Below are 13,655 nucleotides of genomic sequence, written 5' to 3' on the forward strand. Positions count from 1 at the left end.
GATGATAAGGATGTTTAAATTTCCATTTAATCAAATAGTTTGTTCCATTTTGCCAAAATAGTTTGTTCATTGGCAACATTTACTAAAATGCCCTGGAAATATCTCTAGAAGAAGCTGCTTTTGTGTATTTTCTTTTTTTCAGTTTTCTTTGACCAGAGAATCAGAAACACGTTCCTGGGGAGGGTGGGGTGAAAGCTACGGTTGTTGGGAGCCCTGAGAGCTCAGAGTGAGGCCGCTGACCAGGGTGCTGAGAGGTGGAGACCGTCAAAAGTACCTCTGACTGCTCACTTCACTGAGAAATGGAGATGGGCAAAGCTTTTTGCTGTTGTTTGTGTTTTTGTTTTCATTTGGGGGCCACAATTGGCTGTGCTCAGTGATTACTCCTAGCTCTGTGCTCAGGGATAACTTCTGACACTGCTCAGGGGACTGTATGTGGTACGGGGGCTCAAACTGGGGTTGGCCACATGCAAGGCAAGTGGATTACTTCCTGTACTATCTCTCCAGCCCTAGCTGGAAAAAGATTTTGTTTGTGAAGTTGTAGCTTTTCCCATTGGCATGTTCATGTAGAGCCCAGTGGGTGATATAAAATCCTTTGTCGGTGAAATGGTAATTTAGAGGAGAATTCAAATTTATTGTTACCCAGTACAAGACTTTCCTTTAAGGTATGCTAGTTGATATTTTTATTTGTCCAGTTTTTTTTTAAAGTTGAATGTAAAATCATACTGTGAACCTGACCTGAACTCCTGAAGTTTATATCATTGTAAATAAATATAACTTTATTTTTAAATATGTTTAAGATACTTTTGTTGTGTATGTCTTTTCATAATAATGCATTCTCCTTCATGGCACTGGATGAAAGCTTAGTTAAAATATTTCCTGCAGTCCAATTTCTTTCTTACATATAATTAAAGGATCTTCATTGCTAACCATGGTACTCTTAAGGTGTATCACCTGGGAATTACAGTTTTCAAAATACATTAATTTTAATGCTAGAGAAATCTAAATCATAGTGAATTAAACTAGGCAAGACTTTCTCCCCCTTAACATAACATGAAGTTAGAAAGGAAGTGAATGTTCTATAGCCTTACCAAGGTCAAAGATGTTTATTCTCTTGTTCTGCCATTCTTCCAGTTTTTCTGCAATCGCACCAGCCATGGTATTAAGTTTTTAAGTAGGATGGAGAAAGGAGTGAAAAAGAAGATTCCTACTGGAAAATCTGGAGAACTTTGGAAAGTTCTCCTGGATGCTCTTACAATAATAATTTCTCTCTTATCTCATTATTTACACTCATCTTGGAAGAAACCTGGGAAAGGCAGTTGGCAGTCTAGAAACATGGGGATTTTGTTTCTAAGAAGGAAGGGTAATTCAAAGGTTGAACAGACAAGTGGGAGGCTTGCCATACATAGGTGGCATTTCAGTGAAACATGATGATGTTTCACGTTGATGTGGTGTGCATATACTTAGAAAACAATATCCACATTGAAGTTACCAGTGAGGAATTTTCCCTTATGCGATTAGTACCTGGACACATCCCTCACAGGTATTAACATTTTTAAACAGAAAGAATTTTTTTTAATTAGTTAAGAATGGAAGAATGCAACTGCTCCATCGATGGTGGAACACAAGATGAGAATGTTACTGTTGCTCTGTGGATGGAATTGTTCACTCCTTCAGTGCCCCCTTGTGCCCAGGATACTGTAGCAGAATAATAAAGTCAAGCACTGGAGGGACTTATTGAAAAAGTCCCTCCCTGACATTTATAATAGAGCAATATTTGTTTGTAGCTACTGGGAAAGCTAAAAGAGAATAAAGTGTATTTTCATGACATTGGAATGAAATGTCATAGTGCTGAAGCTTTTTTTATTATACTAAGGAGTTTTTTTTGTTAAAACATTTGCCACACCTAAACTAGAAGATTTCTCTTTTCAATCTATGGCAGGATTAAAAAATCTTTTAATTCCTTTAAAAATAATCAGTCTATGAATTTTGGTTATAATTTACAAATACCAAAAACGTGTTTGTAAATTACATTTAGACATTGAGAAAGTTTTGGAAGATGAAACACTTAATTGGTTTATGGTAACGGAAATGAATCTAATCCTTACCCTTCTGATGGACATAGAAATTGAATAAACATTTTTACACTACAACAAAACATAGAAAAGGATGAAAGTCACTTTACTCCTGTTTGCTTATCTTCTGATTTTCCTTTTAGTTTGTCTTCTTAGCAAGGGAAACCTTTCTTTTTAGACAAAATGGGACACATATTACATCATTGTCCCAGATGACTATATGTCATTGTTGACTTGCAGCTAAAAGGTGTTTACAATTGGGTGCAAAGCCATGCAATACACCTCCAACATAGCCTGCCACTGATATAGCATCAGTATAAATTATTATTTGTCTTTCTGAAAATTCAATTATAATTGAATTATAAAATTATAACATTCAATTATAAGTTATATGGAAGTTTGGTTTTCAGAAAAGGGATTGGAATGCATGCTGCAGAATTGACTAGCAGCATTGTCTACTAATTGGCAATTGATAAGTAGGCAGGAAAGTAAAACTTCTTACTCTTTTGTTTTGTTTGGGCATATATTGGTTATTAAGTTGATTCTCTTGATCTTGAATTCTGTAGTTACTGCACACTGACTCCAGCAAAAGCAAAATTTAGAATTTTGATTATCAGTAAAGACTAACTAACTCAAATTTCTCTTTATACAGAATGTCGGAGGAGAAACAGGTCTCAGTTTCATGGGCAAGAGTCAAAGTCCAAACCAAGAATTCATCCAGACTTCAGATGAACCCCAAACTTCCATCACCATATTCAGAGACTCAAAGATAGCCCCTTGCTATTCATACGATTGAAACTGCTCCAAGTTAGGGCTGGGACTAAATTTTAGAATATTGAAACTTGTATGTTTTATTGCTGTTCCATTTTCCTTCTCTAGTAGATTATAATTGTGCACTTATCCCATTTGAACCTCATTTGAAAGAAAATAGGGTAATATATAAGAATGTTATTGAGCTAATAGAGTCAATAGGAAAATTAAATTTTTTTCTTCCACTTGAAATAAACTGTTGTAAATTTAAAATCCCGTAGAAATGTAATTCACTACAGATGAAGTGGAAGGGGGAACCTTTGGAATTTATTTTCAATAAAAGATCCAGCAGAAGAAGAAAACCCCTCAAACTCTGGTTTTATTGATACCCATTAACATGTGTACTTCTAGCTTGAGTATGAAGCTCTTAAAATTTGCCCTTTCAAGAACTTTGAAAAGTTATGTAGGGAGTTATAAGTACATAAGATGAAAATGAATACTTTCCCTTAGTAAATGCATTTCAAGAGCCTAGGGAAGCCATAAAGAGAAAGTTAAGGTTAATAGAATCTCACCTGGAAATTTTCCACAGAGATGGAACTGAATAATCATAGTGAAAAAAGGCAAAGAAGGGCAAGAAATTGTATATAATACAATTATCTACTATATAGTGTATATAATATTCCCTAAAATCTTTATTTAGATGGAAAGCTTTTACTTTCCTGACAATCTTATTGTATTGAGCAGTTTGATGAAATGTTTAAATAACTTCTATTTAATACTAATTAAAAACCAAGTGAAATCACTGCTCATTTTACACCATTAAAATCAGGTGGGCAGTAGGACAATCCAATCATTTCATATCTTTTTATTCTGTGTCTCATTTTATATATATATATATATATATATATATATATATATATATTTCTTTTGGGTCCCACCGGGTGATACACAGGGGTGACTCCTGGCTCATGCACTCAGGAATTAGTCCTTGCGGTACTGGGGTACCTTATGGGATGCTGGAATTGAACCCCGGTCAGTGGCATGCAAGGCAAACGCCCTACCCGTTGTAATATCGTTCCAGCCTCTCATTTTATATTCTATCAGAGATGGCTTGGAACTTAAGAGGGGAAGAGGTTTTTTGTATTTCTGTAGGAGAATCTATTTGATCATCTTGGTACAGCTCTTTTCCCTTAAATCCATCTGAAAATGATCATTATATATGATCCTAAATAAAATGATTGGGTGTGGGGTGTGTAGGTAAAAGAACTTTTAGCATCCACTTCCTCCATTTACTGTGTCTTTGCTCCTATTAGTTTTTTCTGCAGGAAGGTGACACGTTACATAATCTACATAGTTGTATCAGTATCACCTGGGAACTAGTTTGAGAGGCTAGCTATAGGCCCTTGACCCCAACTAACTGAATAAGAACCCAAAGTTTTAGAAAATTCTTTAATTGTATGCACCTTAATGTCTGAGAAACTGCTTGATATACATAACACTTCTTTACACAGAAATAACGATTATGTGGGAGGGGCAAAGGGAAGAAACCCTGGGAAAATGGTGGAGAAATGTTGAAACATTGGCGGAGGGATTGATGTAGTACTCTGCAACCATTAAATGACTCCATTGGGGTTGCAAACTTTAATATCTTCGTTAAAAATTAAAATAAAAAACTAAAACAAGAAAAAGTAATTACAAAATAACAAATCTAAGCTATATCTCATATGACTTAAATGTCTATTTTGGGATCTGAAAATATTTGGGAAATAAAAAAGATTGTCTTCCTGTGTAAAGTTTTCTGTATTTGCTTCACTTTCATTTTTCCAGTTTTTATACCAACAAATTGTTTACTGAACCAGCTTTACACTGTATAATTTAGTTACTCATTCACAAGTTGATATTAAAGACACTCTGTATCAGTTGTGAGAAAATGGTTATGAGGACATTTTCTGCTCCTTGAGAATTTCAGATTGACACTTGTCAGGGTTGAACATTTAGTGTTTCAAGGAGATCTAGCACAAATGTTCTTCACTTAAGATTGGTTACTGTATTGCAAACCATAATGCCCAAAAGAAAAGAGAGACAGAGACAGAGATACAGAGAGACAGAGACAGAGAGACAGAGAGAAGAAAAGTGCCTGCCATAGAGGAAGGCTGGGGTGAAGGTGGTGAATGGGGTGGTGGCAGGAAGGAAACTGGGGAAATTGGTGGTGGGAAATATACACCAGTGAAGAAATGGGTATTGGAACATTCTTGACTGAAACCCAATCATGAACAATTTTGTAACTGTGTATCTCATGGTGATTAAATAAAAATTATTTCAAATTTAAAAAGAAAGATTCGTTACAGACTTCCTTGATAGCATTTTGAAGCTAGAGGCAACGTCCTCAGGAAAACACCTACAATTTGTGGTGTTTAAGTGACCAGATTAGACTCAAGATGAAGTCACCTATGCTAAGCCCTGTGTCAGTAAACCAAAACTTACTACTAAGTTTCTATTCTTGGCTTTCTCTGAAAAGGAAGACTGGACCAACAAATTAGTACCCGCCTACCTTTCAACCTAATCTGACCAGGCATCAAAACTCTTTGCTCTGTATGAAAAGAGTAACTGTATTTCCCAATCAGCAAATGCCCAATAACGCTTCCTTGTTCCAAATGATCAGAGAATGAAAGTGAAGGGTGATATAGCCAAGCAATAGTTTGCAAATGTTTCTCATAAAAGGAAACAGCAAATATTTCTTTCCTATTATTGTCATGTAACTGGATTTTGTTAGCTATATATTCATGCATGAAGGAAATATATGCACAGGTATTCACGCATCTGTACATAATTATCAATGTATGTATACATGAAGTTTTATTAGTATATATGTGCTTGTAATTTGTATATATTTTAAATAGATAAAAAGACTGATAAAAACTTCCTTGTTCCTGCTCACTTTATTCTATAAATATTTCTCTACAAATATTCTCTATATCTGCTAGGTTTTTTTGCTTACCCAATTGATGAATCATTGAAGAAAAGCCTACTGGATCATTAAATTGTTTGTGCAAAGTTTTGTTTTTAATGGTCATTTATGGATGGATTTTAGATAAGAAAATTTCATGGTAGTGTTAGAGTCTATCCTGACCTCTGCTGTGAGTTTTCTAGTCTGGTTCACTTTGGATAGTGTCTGAGATTCATGAATCTTAGCGGTGTCTCACCCCCAAAACCAAATGTTAAATTCTATATTTATGTGCATTTTTTTCTGGGAGGATAAATGCAGTAGTCTGATTAACCAAGACATTCATTTTCTGAAGAGCAGATCTAGTGGATAATAACAATTTTGAAGGTTTACATTGGTTTTTGACTACATAGAAAATTCTTCACATGTTCTATCCTTACCAATTCAACAGAATGGTTAAATTGGAGATTTACAAATCTCTAAAAATAATTTAAGTCAATGAGTTTAGTTTGACACTTGATTGCCATTCTCTGATTATTGACCTGGTAACATTGGAAAGGATCTTCACTTCCAAACCCCACATATATCATATTTTCAGAGAGATATTTTGATACCCAAATTTTATTTATCTCTGGGATACACCTCAAGTTGTATTAGGTCATTTGAGTCCCTTCACAGAGTCTTCAGTTCCCTGTTAGCAGGCTTGAAGAGTAGATGCACTTGGAGAATCATGGAGAAAGGAAAGGAGGGAAGAGTGGAAGGAAGGAAAGAATAAAGAAAAGACAAGATAGTCCTCTCATAATTAGTACTAAGGAGAATCAATTGGTAAAACATTTGCTTAAAATATAGCAAAGATATTGAAAAACTCTTTTGGGCAAGGTGAATTAAACTCTGAGTTTAGCTTAACACATGTTTAAAATAAAGAGTCTCTACTTACCTAAAATTACCTAGTTAATAAATCTTTGGCTCTATTTCATAGTATTGGTATTTCAAAATATAGCTTCTAAATTCTTTTTCATGAATCATCTTGAATGTCTTTATGAAATCTGAGAAATTGCAATATATATTATTTAAATTATTTTGCTTTAAAATGTTTATATTTTTGCTTTTGTAAGATATGTAAGGTTGGCAATGTGCTAAGCCATTTTCCTATTTTCTTTAATGGAAATTTGTTCAGCTTTAATCTTAGTCACATTTGACAACCAGGGAACATTCTTGGGCAGCAAAAGTTGGCATGTTACTTCTTTAAAACTGAATTTCTTCTGTGATTAATTTTGAAAAAAAAAATCTTTTGAATCAAATGCTTTGCGAATTTAGAATAAATGTGGTGACTTCTTATTTTTTAAAGCTGGAATTCATGTATGAATTATAGTGTCTCAAGTGGTCTTGTTATTTCATTTTCATTTACCTAATAGTAACAATTTACTCTAATTGAATCTTTTAATTGAGAAATACCAGGGCACTTTACAAGCATTAATTAATGCCCCAACTCCCCAGTGCGGTAGGTAAGTGTTAGCCTCGTTTTATAAATGGAGAACTTAAAGAACAGAGTTAAGTGACTTGCCCAGGGCCACCCAGGAAGACAAGGAATGGAAGACTGAGAGAAATGACCCATTCTTGGCTCTGGGCCCATGCTCATTCCCTTGGTTCTAAAGTCAGAGCCAGGTCTGCGCTTGATTTCTGTGACATAAAAGAACAAGGAGAAAGTGTTGAGCTTCTCTAATCTTCACTCTGTATTTCATGGATGACTAAATTAAGTCAAGAACAGTGAGGTGACCAGTTTCAAAATCAATTTGTTCCTACATTCACTCCATGAGTATCTGATATTTATTTAGTCATGATCCTATGGCATAGCAACAGTGTATTTAAATTTTGGAAACATACTTTATAAAGCAAAATTCCTGTTATTGAGGCATTCTTTGACAGTGGGAGAAAATACAGATATAGATCATCAGACAAATATATTTTATATTTAATAAGGCTTAATATCTATTTGGAAGTATAAGAGTGGAGAAAAACTTATGTGTTGGTTGGTGAGAGATGTTGCCATTATATATATGATGTGTAATAAAATTATCACTGATAATAAAACATTGAGCACAGATATTAATTGAGGGAGCAAAATATGTCTATAACTAGAAGAACAGTTTTACAAGTAGAAGGAGTAGAAGTTAAAGCCTTGCTCTAGAGGAATACTTGGAATATTTGAAGAGGCCAACTTACCCCAATGAAGCAAGTAGAAAGAACAAGACACACGGTTGTTGGCCTTAAAATATTATATTGGATACCCTTCTGATTTTCTTGCCCCTATACCAGGTTGACTTCATCAAGGGCACCTCGGAGGGGGCACGTTGAGTTTTCCTACCCACCCCAAGCAGAGCCCTGGCAGTCAAAAACCTCTAGAACCTAGCCACAGCCATGCTCAAGGCCACTCTCCCCATGCTAGGACAAGCCTCACACATGAAGGAACTGACAGAGGAACCTAGGTATGAAGGACCAGTGGCTGAGATCTCCAAGCCTGCTCAGATTGGGACTGGGCCTCCTCCACCCAGATCCCCAGTTTTCCAGTAGCTTGGCAGTCACACCCACAAACTGCCTCTGGCCCCATGTAATCTCATCAATGGCCAAGATCCAGAGACTATAAAACAAAGCTCCTTGGGGCTGGAGCGATAGCACAGCGGGTAGGGCGTTTGCCTTGCACGCGGCCGACCCGGGTTCAAATCCCAGCATCCCATATGGTCCCCTGAGCACTGCCAGGGGTGATTCCTGAGTGCATGAGCCAGGAATGACCCCTGTGCATCGCGGGTGTGACCCAAAAAGCAAAAAAAAGAAAATAAATAAAATAAAAAATAAAACAAAGCTCCTGGAAGAGAGCGATGCAGAATCTCACACGGCAGAGCCTGGCAAGCTACTTGTAGTGTATTCAATATGCCAAAAACAGTAACAATAATAGGCCTCATTGCCCTGACCCTGAATGTGATAGGGATGGATGGAGACGTTACTGGTGCCCGCTCAAGCAAATTGATGAGCAATGGAACAACAGTGATACAGTGATACCCTTCTGATAAGGGGTTAATATCAAAGATATACAAGGCACTGGTTGAACTCTACAAGAAAAAAGCATCCAACCCCATCAGAAAATGGGGTGACGAAATGAACGGAAACTCTCAAAGAAGAAATTTGAATGGCCAAAAGGCACATGAAAAAATGTTCTTTATCACTAATCATCAGGGAGATGCAGATCAAAACAACAATGAGATATCATCTTACACCACAGAGGCTGGCACATAGCCAAAAAAACAAATGCAACTAGTGTTGACGTGGATGTGGGGAGAAAGGGACTCTCCTTCACTGTTGGTGGGACTACCAACTGGTCTAGCCTTTTTGGAAAACAATAAGGACATTTCTCAAAAAACTAGAAATTGAGCTCCCATTTGACCCAACATTACCACTTCTGGGAATATACCCTGGGGGCCCAAAACACACAATGGAAATACCATTTGTGTTCTTATGTTCATTGCCATAGCTAGAATCTGGAAATAACCTGAGTATCCAAGAACAGACAAATGGATAAAGAAACTATGGCACATCTACACAATAAAATACTATGCAGCTGTCAGGAAAAATGAAGTAATGAAGTTTTCCTATAAATGGATGGACATGGAGAGTATCATGCTGAGTGAAATGAATCAGAAGGAAAGGGACATATATAGAATGACTAATATATATATTATGTATAACATATATAATATATATATTTTTCTATATATATGTATATATATATATATTAGAAAAATAATACCCATGGCTAGGGAAAGCAGGGGTTAGGAGGACTGGTCAATGGTTGGAACTAACCACATGTGTGTGTAAGGCTGAGAATAGGCAAGATAGAGAAGAGACCAATATGACAATAATAGCTGGGAATGATCACGCTGGACAAGATCTATGGGTTAAAAGTAGGTAAGGGATAATCTGGATAACTTTTCAGTATCAATATTACAAACCACAATGCCCAAAAGTAGAAAGAGTGGGGGGTGAGAGAGAGAGAAAAAAAAAAAAGAAAAGCAACTGCCATAGAGGTAGGCAGGGAGTGGAGGGTGGGGGTGATGGGAGGGATCCTGGGGACATTGGTGCTCAGAAATGTACACTGGTGGAGGGATGGGTGTTGGAATTACTTTATTACTGAAATCCATTCATAAACAGCTTTGTAATGGTCAAAAAATTACCCAAACACTAAAAATAAACTAACAAACAAAAGTATCATATTGGGTGTTTTTGGGTATAACTAAGCACTTGTTTAAAATGAAGTGGAAACTATTCAAGTGATATATCTGTGACTCCAAATTTCCAGGCAATTTTATTCTGAAGTAAGTTGACAGCTGCTCATAGAAGAATCCAAAAAGTCCCAAGTGTCTCACAAGCTAATCAGGGAAAAGACTTCTTTTAATCTCAGGTACTGAGATCAAAGGGGAAAAGGAGGCACTTCATTCAAGGTCCTCATCAACCACTGCGAGGACTTTAGATGTGATTTGTTTATATTAAAACAATTTTATTTTAATTTTTGGTTTTGAGGCCCTCCCTTGCAATGCTGAGGGCTTATTCCTAGCTCTGTGCTCTGGTGGAATGTAAGGGACTGTATGCAGTGCTGGGAATCAAACTGGCTTTGACTGTGTAAGGCAAGTTCCTTAACCCCTGTGTTATTTCTCCACCCTAACACTTCAAATTTGATTCTAGTTGACATGGGAAGTATTAGAGGATTTTGGTGCCACAAGGCCCTAACTGACTTATATTTGAAAGGTTCACTCTATCTGTTGTGTGGTGGACTGCAGTGTGAGGGTAGCACTGTCATTGTCATCCCCTTGCTCATTGATTTGCTCGAGCGGGCACCAGTAACGTCCCCATTGTGAGACTTGTTGTTACTGTCTTTGGCATATCAAATACGCCATGGCAGCTTGTCAGGCTTTGCTGTGTGGGCAGGATACTCTCAGTAGCTTGCCGGGCTCTCTGAGAGGGACGGAGGAATGGAACCCGGGTTGGCTGCGTGCAAGGCAAATGCCCTACCAGCTGTGCTATTGCTCCAGTGTGAGGGTAAGTGTACAAATAAGGAAGCCTATTAAAAGGGCAAGGGATTGTGCTAAAATTGAATACAGACTAAGAAAAATGGCAGGAAATAGTAAAAGCCACCATGAACTGAGAAGCTGATTCCAATTTCAAGCCAGGAGTCTGTCTCGTTGTTATACCTTGTTGCTCAATAAACTTTCAAAGGTCTAAAATGATTTCTTCTAAGTGAATAACTGTGTTTCCATTTGCACCAAGGTGTACTCTTTCAGATGCAGATGCCAAAAGATGACCATGGACAAGCTGTGCTTTTGATGTGTCCATCTAGGTCACTCTGGGGAGACATTTTAAAAAATAATTATTTTAAACATAATTTATGTAGGTGATTATGTTTATTATGCCGATGGTTACTGTGCTGTTAACATTTATGGTATCAAGGTATACAGGTTTGTATCTTTGTTTCCTCCCTCATGACCTTCTGCCACTGTCCCCATGTCACTGTCCACCTCTCCTCTCACTCCCACCCATCATTTCCTTCCCTGTTTGGTCATTGGTTTTGTATTACCAAAGGCTGAGTGTTTGTCAATTTTTGATACTGTAGGTTCTCTTGTTTTGTCTCCCTTGTTTTGTTTCACAAATGAGTGGTGAGATACACTTTTTAAGGAACTAATTCTTGTCAATCAAAAGAGAAAGGAAGGAAAGGAGTTGGTGTGCTGAGAATCTGCTGGCAGTAAACCAGCACCTGTGTTGCAAATCATAAATATGCAAACCAGGTGAGTGGACTTGTTAGTGAACTTGAGCAGACTCACTTATAAGAACCTTGGATTGTTCATCAGTGAAATGGGGTTCATCATAGTGATTCTATCATCCAGTCAAATCATTCACAAGCTCTGGTCATTAAGGTAAAACACTGCCTGAAATTCCTCAGGAGCAGTCAGAATCATAGATTTCTTTTCATATATTTTAAAGACAGGTTCTCCATGGAAATGGTTGTATCTATTTTCCAAAAACATCCCAGGCTTTTCTAAAAACATAAAAAAGGCTTTCTACTTCCAGCTTTATTTCTTATTACTTAAGATCTCTAAGAAAGTCTGGCAAGTAAACTATGGGCATCAGTAATTCTGCTTGTTCTTTGTCATCTGACATTTAAAATTGTTTTTTAGAATCATAATGAGATACAAAGGGGCAAAGTTGTTCATGGTTGGGTTTTAGTCATATAATGTTCTGACAACTGCCCTTTCACCAGTGTACATTTCCCACCATCAACGTCCCTCCTACCAACATCCCAGGCCCCACGGCCTGCCTTTATGGCAGGCACTTTTCTTCCCCCCGCCAACCCTCTCTATCCTTCTGGGCATTATGGTTTGCAATGCAGGCACTGAAAGGTTATCATTTGTATTCCTTTACCCACTTTCAGTGCTCATTTATTGTCCAGAGTGATAATTTACAACTACCATTGTCATAGTAATCCATTCTCACCTGGCATTTTTAAGTGCATACTACCCTATAGAGCCTAAGATATCCTAGTATTTATACCTTTGTGTAGTTGCCTCCCACATTTTACCAAGATTAGTCAATGTGATTAACGGAAATCAACAAAAGTACTGTTTTGTTGTTTCTAAGACTTCTTATAAGACTCTGACTTCCATTTTGGTCTCTTTCTATCTTGGATTTTGACTGTGCAAAAATCAAGCTGTTGTAGTATGAACCTCCTTTCATATCGCTGGGAACTGAGACTTCCGATGACACTTGAACCAGAATCACCCAGCAAAGACTTTGCCACTTTCCTGACCCTGAAAAATCATGTGAAATAATAAATTCCTAGTATTCTAAGGCATTTCATCCGGAATAATTAAGTTTCCATGATAGATGACTAATATAATTGTGAAGATGGAAAGAATGAAAACTTTAGAGAATTTTATAACTATGGATTCAGCAAGAATTCTTGATAAATTATGTATAAGAAATGAGAGAAAAATTAGCTTGTGGTATAGTTCAGGTATCATGGTTATTGAAGTGTTGACATTTATGCCTTTGGTGTATGATTTTGGAATTATATGAGCTTCATCACCACCAAAGGGCCAAAGACACTCTACCATTGTCTTTGTGTCACTTTTGGTCTATCTCTTCTTCTCTGGCCCCAAGCCAGAGGTCATCTCCCTGTGACCTCAGTCTAAGGGCTCATTATCTTCCAAATTTGTACATTCTCTTGATTTTCCTCTTTATATGCTTATATACTTTTGTATACTTATGATTGAGATCACCTAGCTTTTGCTCCTCCCTCTGACTTATTTTCCTTACCATGACATTATCTAGCTTCATCCATGTTGTAGTAAAAGGGAAGACTTCAGATTTTCTTACAGCTATGTGGTATTCCGTTATGCTTGTTGTTGGCTAATTGTGTATGGGTAGGAGGGTTAGTGCTGTTCATTGAAAGGAGGAAATCAGTCGAAGAGTTGTTCTGGGCAACATAATCAAGAGTTTTGCTTTGGGACATGATAGGTTTAAGATGCCAAACATTTCTAAGTGGGAAATGATGATGTTTCTGGCATTTTGGAAAGGAATGAGGAATAAAGAAGTAGATTTAGGAATCACTAAGATATTTAAAGGTTGTGGAATTGGTGTTAATGATGGAGAAGGCCTCAGGACATGTTCTCATTGTGAACATTGACCAGGAAATACAAAACAAATGTCTACATTAAAACACAACTTACTTTACAAATGAAAATTCAAAATGAGAATGCATGTATGTGTTAAGTTATTCATCCTGGGCCTATTCACCACTGGGCATTTCTATAGAAGAAACTTTTACATCCCTTTATGATGTGGCA

This window comes from Sorex araneus, chromosome 3 (assembly GCF_027595985.1).
Source record: "Sorex araneus isolate mSorAra2 chromosome 3, mSorAra2.pri, whole genome shotgun sequence".
Lineage (NCBI taxonomy): Eukaryota > Metazoa > Chordata > Mammalia > Eulipotyphla > Soricidae > Sorex > Sorex araneus.